General features: G+C 43.3%; 12 non-coding genes across 12 annotated transcripts; all 12 read right to left on the bottom strand.

Annotated features, from left to right (window-relative positions):
- Positions 1-1,110: 1,110 nt before the first annotated feature.
- trnar-ucu (transfer RNA arginine (anticodon UCU)) lies at positions 1,111-1,183 on the bottom strand. The gene has a single exon. It is a non-coding gene; the product is annotated as a tRNA-Arg (tRNA).
- A 1,027-nt stretch (positions 1,184-2,210) lies between these two features.
- On the bottom strand, positions 2,211-2,283 carry trnar-ucu (transfer RNA arginine (anticodon UCU)). The gene has a single exon. It is a non-coding gene; the product is annotated as a tRNA-Arg (tRNA).
- A 716-nt stretch (positions 2,284-2,999) lies between these two features.
- On the bottom strand, positions 3,000-3,072 carry trnar-ccu (transfer RNA arginine (anticodon CCU)). The gene has a single exon. It is a non-coding gene; the product is annotated as a tRNA-Arg (tRNA).
- An 806-nt stretch (positions 3,073-3,878) lies between these two features.
- trnar-ucu (transfer RNA arginine (anticodon UCU)) lies at positions 3,879-3,951 on the bottom strand. The gene has a single exon. It is a non-coding gene; the product is annotated as a tRNA-Arg (tRNA).
- Positions 3,952-6,332: 2,381 nt separating this feature from the next.
- trnar-ccu (transfer RNA arginine (anticodon CCU)) lies at positions 6,333-6,405 on the bottom strand. Its single transcript has one exon. It is a non-coding gene; the product is annotated as a tRNA-Arg (tRNA).
- Positions 6,406-7,212: 807 nt separating this feature from the next.
- trnar-ucu (transfer RNA arginine (anticodon UCU)) lies at positions 7,213-7,285 on the bottom strand. The gene has a single exon. It is a non-coding gene; the product is annotated as a tRNA-Arg (tRNA).
- Positions 7,286-9,666: 2,381 nt separating this feature from the next.
- trnar-ccu (transfer RNA arginine (anticodon CCU)) lies at positions 9,667-9,739 on the bottom strand. The gene has a single exon. It is a non-coding gene; the product is annotated as a tRNA-Arg (tRNA).
- An 807-nt stretch (positions 9,740-10,546) lies between these two features.
- On the bottom strand, positions 10,547-10,619 carry trnar-ucu (transfer RNA arginine (anticodon UCU)). The gene has a single exon. It is a non-coding gene; the product is annotated as a tRNA-Arg (tRNA).
- A 1,242-nt stretch (positions 10,620-11,861) lies between these two features.
- Positions 11,862-11,934, bottom strand: trnar-ccu (transfer RNA arginine (anticodon CCU)). The gene has a single exon. It is a non-coding gene; the product is annotated as a tRNA-Arg (tRNA).
- A 1,594-nt stretch (positions 11,935-13,528) lies between these two features.
- On the bottom strand, positions 13,529-13,601 carry trnar-ccu (transfer RNA arginine (anticodon CCU)). The gene has a single exon. It is a non-coding gene; the product is annotated as a tRNA-Arg (tRNA).
- Positions 13,602-14,408: 807 nt separating this feature from the next.
- On the bottom strand, positions 14,409-14,481 carry trnar-ucu (transfer RNA arginine (anticodon UCU)). Its single transcript has one exon. It is a non-coding gene; the product is annotated as a tRNA-Arg (tRNA).
- A 1,242-nt stretch (positions 14,482-15,723) lies between these two features.
- Positions 15,724-15,796, bottom strand: trnar-ccu (transfer RNA arginine (anticodon CCU)). Its single transcript has one exon. It is a non-coding gene; the product is annotated as a tRNA-Arg (tRNA).
- Positions 15,797-16,505: the final 709 nt, after the last annotated feature.

Below are 16,505 nucleotides of genomic sequence, written 5' to 3' on the forward strand. Positions count from 1 at the left end.
ATTTATGGTTGCAATTAATTTCTAAAAATAAAAATGGATTGCAGAGGATGGTTTCATCCATCAACCTCTGGGCCCATCACGTTTCCGCAGCGCCACCCTGCTTCAACCCACGGAGGGCACTGAGACATGCCATTGATATTATGCTTTTTTTTATCCCTGGTTGCAGTTCATTTCTGAAAATAAAAATGGATTGCAGAGGATGGTTTCAATCTATAGGCCTCTGGGTTATGGGCCCAGCACGCTTCCGCTGGGACACTCTGTTTTCAGCCACCCCTGACAAGACTTAAACTCACAATCTCTGGCTTGGGAGGCCAGTTTTTTAGGCATCTGGGGCATGGTGTAATAGCATGACCTATACGAACTGATAGAAACAGTAAAAAAAAAGAATCACCAAGGGCAATGAGACATGCCGAAGATATTATGCTTTTTTTGATCGCTGGTTGCAATTAATTTCTAAAAATAAAAATTGTTAGCTGAGGATGGCTTCAGGTCATCAACCTCTGGGCCCAGCTCGTTTCCACAGCGCCACAACCCACCCCAGAAGGGACTCAAAAGCTCAATCCCTGGCATGGGAGGCCAGTTTTTTAGGCATCTGGGGCATGGTGTTATAGCATGACCTATACGAACTGATAGAAACATTAAAAAAAAGAATCACATAGGGCACTGAGACATGCCCATGATATTTTGCTTTTTTTGAACGCTGGTTGCAATTAATTTGTAAAAATAAAGATTGTTAGCAGTTTTTATATTTCTGTTTGCTGAAAACAAACTGGATAGAAGAGGATGGTTTCGATCCATAAATCACTGGGTTAACAGCTCAGCATACTTGCACTTCACCACTCCACTTTCAGGCACCCCAAAATAATACTTGAACTCACAATACATGGATTAGGAGGCCAGTTTCTTAGGCCACTGTGGCACTGTGTGATCAGCATGACCTATACGAACTGATAGAAGCAGATTAAAAAAAAGAATCACGAAGGGCAGAGAGACATGCCCATGAAAGTATACTTTTTGTTAATCGCTATTTGCACTTCCTTTCTAAAAATTCAATAGCTTCAACATCTTTGTTACGTGAACTCTCTTCTTCTTTCCCAAACTGCCTTCATCCACCCCAGATGGGACTCGAACCCACAATCCCTGGCTTAGAAGGCCAGTGCCTTATCCATTAGGCCACTAGGGTACTTGCCAAAATCTATCTTGATAGCAGAGAGTGGTTTCGATCCATCGACCTCTGGGTTACGGGGCCATCACGCTACCGCTGCACCTCTGTAATCATTGTGACCTATACAAACTGACAGAAGCAGTCAAACAAATAATCACAGAGGGCACTGAGACATGCCCATGAAATTATGCTATTTTTTTATTTATGGTTGCAATCAATTTCTAAAAATAAAAATGCATTGCAGAGGATGGTTTCATCCATCAACCTCTGGGCCCATCACGTTTCCGCAGCGCCACTCTGCTTCAACCCACGGAGGGCACTGAGACATGCCATTGATATTATGCTTTTTTTTATCCCTGGTTGCAGTTCATTTCTGAAAATAAAAATGGTTTGCAGAGGATGGTTTCAATCTATAGGCCTCTGGGTTATGGGCCCAGCACGCTTCCGCTGGGACACTCTGTTTTCAGCCACCCCTGACAAGACTTAAACTCTCAATCTCTGGCTTGGGAGGCCAGTTTTTTAGGCATCTGGGGCATGGTGTTATAGCATGACCTATACGAACTGATAGAAACAGTAAAAAAAAGAATCACGTAGGGCACTGAGACATGCCCATGATATTTTGCTTTTTTTGAACGCTGGTTGCAATTAATTTGTAAAAATAAAGATTGTTAGCAGTTTTTATATTTCTGTTTGCTGAAAACAAACTGGATAGAAGAGGATGGTTTCGATCCATAAATCACTGGGTTAACAGCTCAGCATACTTGCACTTCATCACTCCACTTTCAGGCACCCCAAAATAATACTTGAACTCACAATACATGGATTAGGAGGCCAGTTTCTTAGGCCACTGTGGCACTGTGTGATCAGCATGACCTATACGAACTGATAGAAGCAGATTAAAAAAAAGAATCACGAAGGGCAGAGAGACATGCCCATGAAAGTATACTTTTTGTTAATCCCTATTTGCACTTCCTTTCTAAAAATTCAATAGCTTCAACATCTTTGTTACGTGAACTCTCTTCTTCTTTCCCAAACTGCCTTCATCCACCCCAGATGGGACTCGAACCCACAATCCCTGGCTTAGAAGGCCAGTGCCTTATCCATTAGGCCACCAGGGTACTTGCCAAAATCTATCTTGATAGCAGAGAGTGGTTTCGATCCATCGACCTCTGGGTTACGGGGCCATCACGCTACCGCTGCACCTCTGTAATCATTGTGACCTATACAAACTGACAGAAGCAGTCAAACAAATAATCACAGAGGGCACTGAGACATGCCCATGAAATTATGCTATTTTTTTATTTATGGTTGCAATCAATTTCTAAAAATAAAAATGCATTGCAGAGGATGGTTTCATCCATCAACCTCTGGGCCCATCACGTTTCCGCAGCGCCACTCTGCTTCAACCCACGGAGGGCACTGAGACATGCCATTGATATTATGCTTTTTTTTATCCCTGGTTGCAGTTCATTTCTGAAAATAAAAATGGTTTGCAGAGGATGGTTTCAATCTATAGGCCTCTGGGTTATGGGCCCAGCACGCTTCCGCTGGGACACTCTGTTTTCAGCCACCCCTGACAAGACTTAAACTCACAATCTCTGGCTTGGGAGGCCAGTTTTTTTAGGCATCTGGGGCATGGTGTAATAGCATGACCTATACGAACTGATAGAAACAGTAAAAAAAAAGAATCACCAAGGGCAATGAGACATGCCGAAGATATCATGCTTTTTTTGATCGCTGGTTGCAATTAATTTCTAAAAATAAAAATTGTTAGCTGAGGATGGCTTCTGTTCATCGACCTCTGGGCCCAGCACGTTTCCACAGCGCCACAACCCACTCCAGAAGGGACTCGAACCCTCAACCCCTGGCTTAGGAGGCCAGTGCCTTATCCATTAGGCCACTGGGGCACTGCGAATATATAGTGACCTATACGAACTGATAGAAGCAGTAAGGAAAATATATAATGGAAGGCAATGAGAAATGCCCATGAAATTATGCTTTGCCCATGAAATTATGCTTTTTTTCATTTATGGTTGCACTTCATTGCTAAAAATAAAACTGGATAGCAGAGGATGGTTTCCATCCATCGACCTCTGGGTTATGGGCCCAGCACGCTTCCGCTGGGAAACTCTGCAGCCGCCCCTGACAAGAATTAAACTCACAATCCCTGGCATGGGAGGCCAGTTTTTTAGGCATCTGGGGCATGGTGTTATAGCATGACCTATACGAACTTATAGAAACAGTAAAAAAAAGAATCACGTAGGGCACTGAGACATGCCCATGATATTTTGCTTTTTTTGAACGCTGGTTGCAATTAATTTGTAAAAAGAAAGATTGTTAGCAGTTTTTATATTTCTGTTTGCTGAAAACAAACTGGATAGAAGAGGATGGTTTCGATCCATAAATCACTGGGTTAACTGCTCAGCATACTTGCACTTCATCACTCCACTTTCAGGCACCCCAAAATAATACTTGAACTCACAATACATGGATTAGGAGGCCAGTTTCTTAGGCCACTGTGGCACTGTGTGATCAGCATGACCTATACGAACTGATAAAACAGATTCAAAAAAAGAATCACGAAGGGCAGAGAGACATGCCCATGAAAGTATACTTTTTGTTAATCTCTATTTGCACTTCCTTTCTAAAAATTCAATAGCTTCAACATCTTTGTTACATGAACTCTGTTCTTCTTTCCCAAACTGCCTTCATCCACCCCAGATGGGACTCGAACCCACAATCCCTGGCTTAGAAGGCCAGTGCCTTATCCATTAGGCCACTAGGGTACTTGCCAAAAGCTATCTTGATAGCAGAGAGTGGTTTCTATCCATCGACCTCTGGGTTACGGGGCCATCACGCTACCGCTGCACCTCTGTAAACATTGTGACCTATACAAACTGACAGAAGCAGTCAAACAAATAATCACAGAGGGCACTGAGACATGCCCATGAAATTATGCTATTTTTTATTTATGGTTGCAATCAATTTCTAAAAATAAAAATGGATTGCAGAGGATGGTTTCATCCATCAACCTCTGGGCCCATCACGTTTCCGCAGCGCCACTCTGCTTCAACCCACGGAGGGCACTGAGACATGCCATTGCTATTATGCTTTTTTTTATCCCTGGTTGCAGTTCATTTCTGAAAATAAAAATGGATTGCAGAGGATGGTTTCAATCTATAGGCCTCTGGGTTATGGGCCCAGCACGCTTCCGCTGGGACACTCTGTTTTCAGCCACCCCTGACAAGACTTAAACTCACAATCCCTGGCATGGGAGGCCAGTTTTTTATGCATCTGGGGCATGGTGTAATAGCATGACCTATACGAACTGATAGAAACAGTAAAAAAAAAGAATCACCAAGGGCAATGAGACATGCCGAAGATATTATGCTTTTTTTGATCGCTGGTTGCAATTAATTTCTAAAAATAAAAATTGTTAGGTGAGGATGGCTTCAGTTCATCGACCTCTGGGCCCAGCACGTTTCCACAGCGCCACAACCCACCCCAGAAGGGACTCGAACCCTCAATCCCTGGCTTAGGAGGCCAGTGCCTTATCCGTTAGGACACTGGGGCACTGCGGCGATAGAATGACCTATACGAACTGATAGAAGCAGTAAGGAAAATATATAATGGAAGGCAATGAGAAATGCCCATGAAATTATGCTTTGCCCATGAAATTATGCTTTTTTTCATTTATGGTTGCACTTCATTGCTAAAAATAAAACTGGATAGCAGAGGATGGTTTCCATCCATCGACCTCTGGGTTATGGGCCCAGCACGCTTCCGCTGGGAAACTCTGCAGCCGCCCCTGACAAGAATTAAACTCACAATCCCTGGCATGGGAGGCCAGTTTTTTAGGCATCTGGGGCATGGTGTTATAGCATGACCTATACGAACTTATAGAAACAGTAAAAAAAAGAATCACGTAGGGCACTGAGACATGCCCATGATATTTTGCTTTTTTTGAACGCTGGTTGCAATTAATTTGTAAAAAGAAAGATTGTTAGCAGTTTTTATATTTCTGTTTGCTGAAAACAAACTGGATAGAAGAGGATGGTTTCGATCCATAAATCACTGGGTTAACTGCTCAGCATACTTGCACTTCATCACTCCACTTTCAGGCACCCCAAAATAATACTTGAACTCACAATACATGGATTAGGAGGCCAGTTTCTTAGGCCACTGTGGCACTGTGTGATCAGCATGACCTATACGAACTGATAGAAGCAGATTCAAAAAAAGAAGCACGAAGGGCAGAGAGACATGCCCATGAAAGTATACTTTTTGTTAATCCCTATTTGCACTTCATTTCTGAAAATTCAATAGCTTGAACATCTTTGTTACATGAACTCTCTTCTTCTTTCCCAAACTGCCTTCATCCAACCCAGATGGGACTCGAACCCACAATCCCTGGCTTAGAAGGCCAGTGCCTTATCCATTAGGCCACTAGGGTACTTGCCAAAATCTATCTTGATAGCAGAGAGTGGTTTCGATCCATCGACCTCTGGGTTACGGGGCCATCACGCTACCTCTGCACCTCTGTAATCAGTTTGACCTATACAAACTGACAGAAGCAGTCAAACAAAGAATCACAGAGGGCACTGACACATGCCCATGAAATTATGCTATTTTTTATTTATGGTTGCAATCAATTTCTAAAAATAAAAATGGATTGCAGAGGATGGTTTCATCCATCAACCTCTGGGCCCATCACGTTACCGCAGCGCCACTCTGCTTCAACCCACGGAGGGCACTGAGACATGCCATTGCTATTATGCTTTTTTTTATCCCTGGTTGCAGTTCATTTCTGAAAATAAAAATGGATTGCAGAGGATGGTTTCAATCTATAGGCCTCTGGGTTATGGGCCCAGCACGCTTCTGCTGGGACACTCTGTTTTCAGCCACCCCTGACAAGACTTAAACTCACAATCTCTGGCTTGGGAGGCCAGTTTTTTTAGGCATCTGGGGCATGGTGTAATAGCATGACCTATACGAACTGATAGAAACAGTAAAAAAAAGAATCACCAAGGGCAATGAGACATGCCGAAGATATTATGCTTTTTTTGATCGCTGGTTGCAATTAATTTCTAAAAATAAAAATTGTTAGCTGAGGATGGCTTCAGGTCATCAACCTCGGGGCCCAGCTCGTTTCCACAGCGCCACAACCCACCCCAGAAGGGACTCGAACCCTCAATCCCTGGCTTAGGAGGCCAGTGCCTTATCCATTAGGCCACTGGGGCACTGCGAAGATAGAATGACCTATACGAACTGATAGAAGCAGTAAGGAAAATATATAATGGAAGGCAATGAGAAATGCCCATGAAATTATGCTTTGCCCATGAAATTATGCTTTTTTTGATTTATGGTTGCACTTCATTGCTACAAATAAAACTGGATAGCAGAGGATGGTTTCCATCCATCGACCTCTGGGTTATGGGCCCAGCACGCTTCCGCTGGGAAACTCTGCAGCCGCCCCTGACAAGAATTAAACTCACAATCCCTGGCATGGGAGGCCAGTTTTTTAGGCATCTGGGGCATGGTGTTATAGCATGACCTATACGAACTGATAGAAACAGTAAAAAAAAGAATCACGTAGGGCACTGAGACATGCCCATGATATTTTGCTTTTTTTGAACGCTGGTTGCAATTAATTTGTAAAAATAAAGATTGTTAGCAGTTTTTATATTTCTGTTTGCTGAAAACAAACTGGATAGAAGAGGATGGTTTCGATCCATAAATCACTGGGTTAACTGCTCAGCATACTTGCACTTCATCACTCCACTTTCAGGCACCCCAAAATAATACTTGAACTCACAATACATGGATTAGGAGGCCAGTTTCTTAGGCCACTGTGGCACTGTGTGATCAGCATGACCTATACGAACTGATAGAAGCAGATTAAAAAAAAGAAGCACGAAGGGCAGAGAGACATGCCCATGAAAGTATACTTTTTGTTAATCCCTATTTGCACTTCATTTCTGAAAATTCAATAGCTTGAACATCTTTGTTACATGAACTCTCTTCTTCTTTCCCAAACTGCCTTCATCCACCCCAGATGGGACTCGAACCCACAATCCCTGGCTTAGAAGGCCAGTGCCTTATCCATTAGGCCACTAGGGTACTTGCCAAAAGCTATCTTGATAGCAGAGAGTGGTTTCGATCCATCGACCTCTGGGTTACGGGGCCATCACGCTACCTCTGCACCTCTGTAATCAGTGTGACCTATACAAACTGACAGAAGCAGTCAAACAAAGAATCACAGAGGGCACTGAGACATGCCCATGAAATTATGCTATTTTTTATTTATGGTTGCAATCAATTTCTAAAAATAAAAATGGATTGCAGAGGATGGTTTCATCCATCAACCTCTGGGCCCATCACGTTTCCGCAGCGCCACTCTGCTTCAACCCACGGAGGGCACTGAGACATGCCATTGCTATTATGCTTTTTTTTATCCCTGGTTGCAGTTCATTTCTGAAAATAAAAATGGATTGCAGAGGATGGTTTCAATCTATAGGCCTCTGGGTTATGGGCCCAGCACGCTTCCGCTGGGACACTCTGTTTTCAGCCACCCCTGACAAGACTTAAACTCACAATCCCTGGCATGGGAGGCCAGTTTTTTATGCATCTGGGGCATGGTGTAATAGCATGACCTATACGAACTGATAGAAACAGTAAAAAAAAAGAATCACCAAGGGCAATGAGACATGCCGAAGATATTATGCTTTTTTTGATCGCTGGTTGCAATTAATTTCTAAAAATAAAAATTGTTAGGTGAGGATGGCTTCAGTTCATCGACCTCTGGGCCCAGCACGTTTCCACAGCGCCACAACCCACCCCAGAAGGGACTCGAACCCTCAATCCCTGGCTTAGGAGGCCAGTGCCTTATCCGTTAGGACACTGGGGCACTGCGGCGATAGAATGACCTATACGAACTGATAGAAGCAGTAAGGAAAATATATAATGGAAGGCAATGAGAAATGCCCATGAAATTATGCTTTGCCCATGAAATTATGCTTTTTTTCATTTATGGTTGCACTTCATTGCTAAAAATAAAACTGGATAGCAGAGGATGGTTTCCATCCATCGACCTCTGGGTTATGGGCCCAGCACGCTTCCGCTGGGAAACTCTGCAGCCGCCCCTGACAAGAATTAAACTCACAATCCCTGGCATGGGAGGCCAGTTTTTTAGGCATCTGGGGCATGGTGTTATAGCATGACCTATACGAACTTATAGAAACAGTAAAAAAAAGAATCACGTAGGGCACTGAGACATGCCCATGATATTTTGCTTTTTTTGAACGCTGGTTGCAATTAATTTGTAAAAAGAAAGATTGTTAGCAGTTTTTATATTTCTGTTTGCTGAAAACAAACTGGATAGAAGAGGATGGTTTCGATCCATAAATCACTGGGTTAACTGCTCAGCATACTTGCACTTCATCACTCCACTTTCAGGCACCCCAAAATAATACTTGAACTCACAATACATGGATTAGGAGGCCAGTTTCTTAGGCCACTGTGGCACTGTGTGATCAGCATGACCTATACGAACTGATAGAAGCAGATTAAAAAAAAGAAGCACGAAGGGCAGAGAGACATGCCCATGAAAGTATACTTTTTGTTAATCCCTATTTGCACTTCATTTCTGAAAATTCAATAGCTTGAACATCTTTGTTACATGAACTCTCTTCTTCTTTCCCAAACTGCCTTCATCCAACCCAGATGGGACTCGAACCCACAATCCCTGGCTTAGAAGGCCAGTGCCTTATCCATTAGGCCACTAGGGTACTTGCCAAAATCTATCTTGATAGCAGAGAGTGGTTTCGATCCATCGACCTCTGGGTTACGGGGCCATCACGCTACCTCTGCACCTCTGTAATCAGTTTGACCTATACAAACTGACAGAAGCAGTCAAACAAAGAATCACAGAGGGCACTGACACATGCCCATGAAATTATGCTATTTTTTATTTATGGTTGCAATCAATTTCTAAAAATAAAAATGGATTGCAGAGGATGGTTTCATCCATCAACCTCTGGGCCCATCACGTTACCGCAGCGCCACTCTGCTTCAACCCACGGAGGGCACTGAGACATGCCATTGCTATTATGCTTTTTTTTATCCCTGGTTGCAGTTCATTTCTGAAAATAAAAATGGATTGCAGAGGATGGTTTCAATCTATAGGCCTCTGGGTTATGGGCCCAGCACGCTTCTGCTGGGACACTCTGTTTTCAGCCACCCCTGACAAGACTTAAACTCACAATCTCTGGCTTGGGAGGCCAGTTTTTTTAGGCATCTGGGGCATGGTGTAATAGCATGACCTATACGAACTGATAGAAACAGTAAAAAAAAGAATCACCAAGGGCAATGAGACATGCCGAAGATATTATGCTTTTTTTGATCGCTGGTTGCAATTAATTTCTAAAAATAAAAATTGTTAGCTGAGGATGGCTTCAGGTCATCAACCTCGGGGCCCAGCTCGTTTCCACAGCGCCACAACCCACCCCAGAAGGGACTCGAACCCTCAACCCCTGGCTTAGGAGGCCAGTGCCTTATCCATTAGGCCACTGGGGCACTGCGAAGATAGAATGACCTATACGAACTGATAGAAGCAGTAAGGAAAATATATAATGGAAGGCAATGAGAAATGCCCATGAAATTATGCTTTGCCCATGAAATTATGCTTTTTTTGATTTATGGTTGCACTTCATTGCTACAAATAAAACTGGATAGCAGAGGATGGTTTCCATCCATCGACCTCTGGGTTATGGGCCCAGCACGCTTCCGCTGGGAAACTCTGCAGCCGCCCCTGACAAGAATTAAACTCACAATCCCTGGCATGGGAGGCCAGTTTTTTAGGCATCTGGGGCATGGTGTTATAGCATGACCTATACGAACTGATAGAAACAGTAAAAAAAAGAATCACGTAGGGCACTGAGACATGCCCATGATATTTTGCTTTTTTTGAACGCTGGTTGCAATTAATTTGTAAAAATAAAGATTGTTAGCAGTTTTTATATTTCTGTTTGCTGAAAACAAACTGGATAGAAGAGGATGGTTTCGATCCATAAATCACTGGGTTAACTGCTCAGCATACTTGCACTTCATCACTCCACTTTCAGGCACCCCAAAATAATACTTGAACTCACAATACATGGATTAGGAGGCCAGTTTCTTAGGCCACTGTGGCACTGTGTGATCAGCATGACCTATACGAACTGATAGAAGCAGATTAAAAAAAAGAAGCACGAAGGGCAGAGAGACATGCCCATGAAAGTATACTTTTTGTTAATCCCTATTTGCACTTCATTTCTGAAAATTCAATAGCTTGAACATCTTTGTTACATGAACTCTCTTCTTCTTTCCCAAACTGCCTTCATCCACCCCAGATGGGACTCGAACCCACAATCCCTGGCTTAGAAGGCCAGTGCCTTATCCATTAGGCCACTAGGGTACTTGCCAAAAGCTATCTTGATAGCAGAGAGTGGTTTCGATCCATCGACCTCTGGGTTACGGGGCCATCACGCTACCTCTGCACCTCTGTAATCAGTGTGACCTATACAAACTGACAGAAGCAGTCAAACAAAGAATCACAGAGGGCACTGAGACATGCCCATGAAATTATGCTATTTTTTATTTATGGTTGCAATCAATTTCTAAAAATAAAAATGGATTGCAGAGGATGGTTTCATCCATCAACCTCTGGGCCCATCATGTTACCGCAGCGCCACTCTGCTTCAACCCACGGAGGGCACTGAGACATGCCATTGCTATTATGCTTTTTTTTATCCCTGGTTGCAGTTCATTTCTGAAAATAAAAATGGATTGCAGAGGATGGTTTCAATCTATAGGCCTCTGGGTTATGGGCCCAGCACGCTTCCGCTGGGACACTCTGTTTTCAGCCACCCCTGACAAGACTTAAACTCACAATCTCTGGCTTGGGAGGCCAGTTTTTTTAGGCATCTGGGGCATGGTGTAATAGCATGACCTATACGAACTGATAGAAACAGTAAAAAAAAGAATCACCAAGGGCAATGAGACATGCCGAAGATATTATGCTTTTTTTGATCGCTGGTTGCAATTAATTTCTAAAAATAAAAATTGTTAGCTGAGGATGGCTTCAGGTCATCAACCTCTGGGCCCAGCTCGTTTCCACAGCGCCACAACCCACCCCAGAAGGGACTCGAAAGCTCAATCCCTGGCATGGGAGGCCAGTTTTTTAGGCATCTGGGGCATGGTGTAATAGCATGACCTATACGAACTGATAGAAGCAGTAAAAAAAAGAATCACCAAGGGCAATGAGACATGCCGAAGATATTATGCTTTTTTTGATCGCTGGTTGCAATTAATTTCTAAAAATAAAAATTGTTAGCTGAGGATGGCTTCAGGTCATCAACCTCTGGGCCCAGCTCGTTTCCACAGCGCCACAACCCACCCCAGAAGGGACTCGAAAGCTCAATCCCTGGCATGGGAGGCCAGTTTTTTAGGCATCTGGGGCATGGTGTAATAGCATGACCTATACGAACTGATAGAAGCAGTAAAAAAAAGAATCACCAAGGGCAATGAGACATGCCGAAGATATTATGCTTTTTTTGAACGCTGGTTGCAATTAATTTCTAAAAATAAAAATTGTTAGGTGAGGATGGCTTCAGTTCATCGACCTCTGGGCCCAGCACGTTTCCACAGCGCCACAACCAACCCCAGAAGGGACTCGAACCCTCAATCCCTGGCTTAGGAGGCCAGTGCCTTATCCATTAGGCCACTGGGGCACTGCGAAGATAGAATGACCTATACGAACTGATAGAAGCAGTAAGGAAAATATATAATGGAAGGCAATGAGAAATGCCCATGAAATTATGCTTTGCCCATGAAATTATGCTTTTTTTCATTTATGGTTGCACTTCATTGCTAAAAATAAAACTGGATAGCAGAGGATGGTTTCCATCCATCGACCTCTGGGTTATGGGCCCAGCACGCTTCCGCTGGGAAACTCTGCAGCCGCCCCTGACAAGAATTAAACTCACAATCCCTGGCATGGGAGGCCAGTTTTTTAGGCATCTGGGGCATGGTGTTATAGCATGACCTATACGAACTGATAGAAACAGTAAAAAAAAGAATCACGTAGGGCACTGAGACATGCCCATGATATTTTGCTTTTTTTGAACGCTGGTTGCAATTAATTTGTAAAAATAAAGATTGTTAGCAGTTTTTATATTTCTGTTTGCTGAAAACAAACTGGATAGAAGAGGATGGTTTCGATCCATAAATCACTGGGTTAACTGCTCAGCATACTTGCGCTTCATCACTCCACTTTCAGGCACCCCAAAACAATACTTGAACTGACAATACATGGATTAGGAGGCCAGTTTCTTAGGCCACTGTGGCACTGTGTGATCAGCATGACCTATACGAACTGATAGAAGCAGATTCAAAAAAAGAATCACGAAGGGCAGAGAGACATGCCCATGAAAGTATACTTTTTGTTAATCTCTATTTGCACTTCCTTTCTAAAAATTCAATAGCTTCAACATCTTTGTTACATGAAGTCTCTTCTTCTTTCCCAAACTGCCTTCATCGACCCCAGATGGGACTCGAACCCACAATCCCTGGCTTAGAAGGGCAGTGCATTATCCATTAGGCCACTAGGGTACTTGCCTAAATCTATCTTGATAGCAGAGAGTGGTTTCGATCCATCGACCTCTGGGTTACGGGGCCATCACGCTACCGCTGCACCTCTGTAATCAGTGTGACCTATACAAACTGACAGAAGCAGTCAAACAAAGAATCACAGAGGGCACTGAGACATGCCCATGAAATTATGCTATTTTTTATTTATGGTTGCAATTAATTTCTAAAAATAAAAATGGATTGCAGAGGATGGTTTCATCCATCAACCTCTGGGCCCATCACGTTACCGCAGCGCCACTCTGCTTCAACCCACGGAGGGCACTGAGACATGCCATTGCTATTATGCTTTTTTTTATCCCTGGTTGCAGTTCATTTCTGAAAATAAAAATGGATTGCAGAGGATGGTTTCAATCTATAGGCCTCTGGGTTATGGGCCCAGCACGCTTCTGCTGGGACACTCTGTTTTCAGCCACCCCTGACAAGACTTAAACTCACAATCTCTGGCTTGGGAGGCCAGTTTTTTTAGGCATCTGGGGCATGGTGTAATAGCATGACCTATACGAACTGATAGAAACAGTAAAAAAAAGAATCACCAAGGGCAATGAGACATGCCGAAGATATTATGCTTTTTTTGATCGCTGGTTGCAATTAATTTCTAAAAATAAAAATTGTTAGCTGAGGATGGCTTCAGTTCATCGACCTCTGGGCCCAGCACGTTTCCACAGTGCCACAACCCACCCCAGAAGGGACTCGAACCCTCAATCCCTGGCTTAGGAGGCCAGTGCCTTATCCATTAGGCCACTGGGGCACTGCAAAGATAGAATGACCTATACAAACTGATAGAAGCAGTAAGGAAAATATATAATGGAAGGCAATGAGAAATGCCCATGAAATTATGCTTTGCCCATGAAATTATGCTTTTTTTGATTTATGGTTGCACTTCATTGCTAAAAATAAAACTGGATAGCAGAGGATGGTTTCCATCCATCGACCTCTGGGTTATGGGCCCAGCACGCTTCCGCTGGGAAACTCTGCAGCCGCCCCTGACAAGAATTAAACTCACAATCCCTGGCATGGGAGGCCAGTTTTTTAGGCATCTGGGGCATGGTGTTATAGCATGACCTATACGAACTGATAGAAACAGTAAAAAAAAGAATCACGTAGGGCACTGAGACATGCCCATGATATTTTGCTTTTTTTGAACGCTGGTTGCAATTAATTTGTAAAAATAAAGATTGTTAGCAGTTTTTATATTTCTGTTTGCTGAAAACAAACTGGATAGAAGAGGATGGTTTCGATCCATAAATCACTGGGTTAACTGCTCAGCATACTTGCACTTCATCACTCCACTTTCAGGCACCCCAAAATAATACTTGAACTCACAATACATGGATTAGGAGGCCAGTTTCTTAGGCCACTGTGGCACTGTGTGATCAGCATGACCTATACGAACTGATAGAAGCAGATTAAAAAAAAGAAGCACGAAGGGCAGAGAGACATGCCCATGAAAGTATACTTTTTGTTAATCCCTATTTGCACTTCATTTCTGAAAATTCAATAGCTTGAACATCTTTGTTACATGAACTCTCTTCTTCTTTCCCAAACTGCCTTCATCCACCCCAGATGGGACTCGAACCCACAATCCCTGGCTTAGAAGGCCAGTGCCTTATCCATTAGGCCACTAGGGTACTTGCCAAAAGCTATCTTGATAGCAGAGAGTGGTTTCGATCCATCGACCTCTGGGTTACGGGGCCATCACGCTACCTCTGCACCTCTGTAATCAGTGTGACCTATACAAACTGACAGAAGCAGTCAAACAAAGAATCACAGAGGGCACTGAGACATGCCCATGAAATTATGCTATTTTTTATTTATGGTTGCAATCAATTTCTAAAAATAAAAATGGATTGCAGAGGATGGTTTCATCCATCAACCTCTGGGCCCATCATGTTACCGCAGCGCCACTCTGCTTCAACCCACGGAGGGCACTGAGACATGCCATTGCTATTATGCTTTTTTTTATCCCTGGTTGCAGTTCATTTCTGAAAATAAAAATGGATTGCAGAGGATGGTTTCAATCTATAGGCCTCTGGGTTATGGGCCCAGCACGCTTCCGCTGGGACACTCTGTTTTCAGCCACCCCTGACAAGACTTAAACTCACAATCTCTGGCTTGGGAGGCCAGTTTTTTTAGGCATCTGGGGCATGGTGTAATAGCATGACCTATACGAACTGATAGAAACAGTAAAAAAAAGAATCACCAAGGGCAATGAGACATGCCGAAGATATTATGCTTTTTTTGATCGCTGGTTGCAATTAATTTCTAAAAATAAAAATTGTTAGCTGAGGATGGCTTCAGGTCATCAACCTCTGGGCCCAGCTCGTTTCCACAGCGCCACAACCCACCCCAGAAGGGACTCGAAAGCTCAATCCCTGGCATGGGAGGCCAGTTTTTTAGGCATCTGGGGCATGGTGTAATAGCATGACCTATACGAACTGATAGAAGCAGTAAAAAAAAGAATCACCAAGGGCAATGAGACATGCCGAAGATATTATGCTTTTTTTGATCGCTGGTTGCAATTAATTTCTAAAAATAAAAATTGTTAGCTGAGGATGGCTTCAGGTCATCAACCTCTGGGCCCAGCTCGTTTCCACAGCGCCACAACCCACCCCAGAAGGGACTCGAAAGCTCAATCCCTGGCATGGGAGGCCAGTTTTTTAGGCATCTGGGGCATGGTGTAATAGCATGACCTATACGAACTGATAGAAGCAGTAAAAAAAAGAATCACCAAGGGCAATGAGACATGCCGAAGATATTATGCTTTTTTTGAACGCTGGTTGCAATTAATTTCTAAAAATAAAAATTGTTAGGTGAGGATGGCTTCAGTTCATCGACCTCTGGGCCCAGCACGTTTCCACAGCGCCACAACCAACCCCAGAAGGGACTCGAACCCTCAATCCCTGGCTTAGGAGGCCAGTGCCTTATCCATTAGGCCACTGGGGCACTGCGAAGATAGAATGACCTATACGAACTGATAGAAGCAGTAAGGAAAATATATAATGGAAGGCAATGAGAAATGCCCATGAAATTATGCTTTGCCCATGAAATTATGCTTTTTTTCATTTATGGTTGCACTTCATTGCTAAAAATAAAACTGGATAGCAGAGGATGGTTTCCATCCATCGACCTCTGGGTTATGGGCCCAGCACGCTTCCGCTGGGAAACTCTGCAGCCGCCCCTGACAAGAATTAAACTCACAATCCCTGGCATGGGAGGCCAGTTTTTTAGGCATCTGGGGCATGGTGTTATAGCATGACCTATACGAACTGATAGAAACAGTAAAAAAAAGAATCACGTAGGGCACTGAGACATGCCCATGATATTTTGCTTTTTTTGAACGCTGGTTGCAATTAATTTGTAAAAATAAAGATTGTTAGCAGTTTTTATATTTCTGTTTGCTGAAAACAAACTGGATAGAAGAGGATGGTTTCGATCCATAAATCACTGGGTTAACTGCTCAGCATACTTGCGCTTCATCACTCCACTTTCAGGCACCCCAAAACAATACTTGAACTGACAATACATGGATTAGGAGGCCAGTTTCTTAGGCCACTGTGGCACTGTGTGATCAGCATGACCTATACGAACTGATAGAAGCAGATTCAAAAAAAGAATCACGAAGGGCAGAGAGACATGCCCATGAAAGTATACT

This window comes from Salmo salar, chromosome 07, assembly GCF_965601325.2.
Source record: "Salmo salar chromosome 07, fSalSal1, whole genome shotgun sequence".
Classification (NCBI taxonomy): domain Eukaryota; kingdom Metazoa; phylum Chordata; class Actinopteri; order Salmoniformes; family Salmonidae; genus Salmo; species Salmo salar.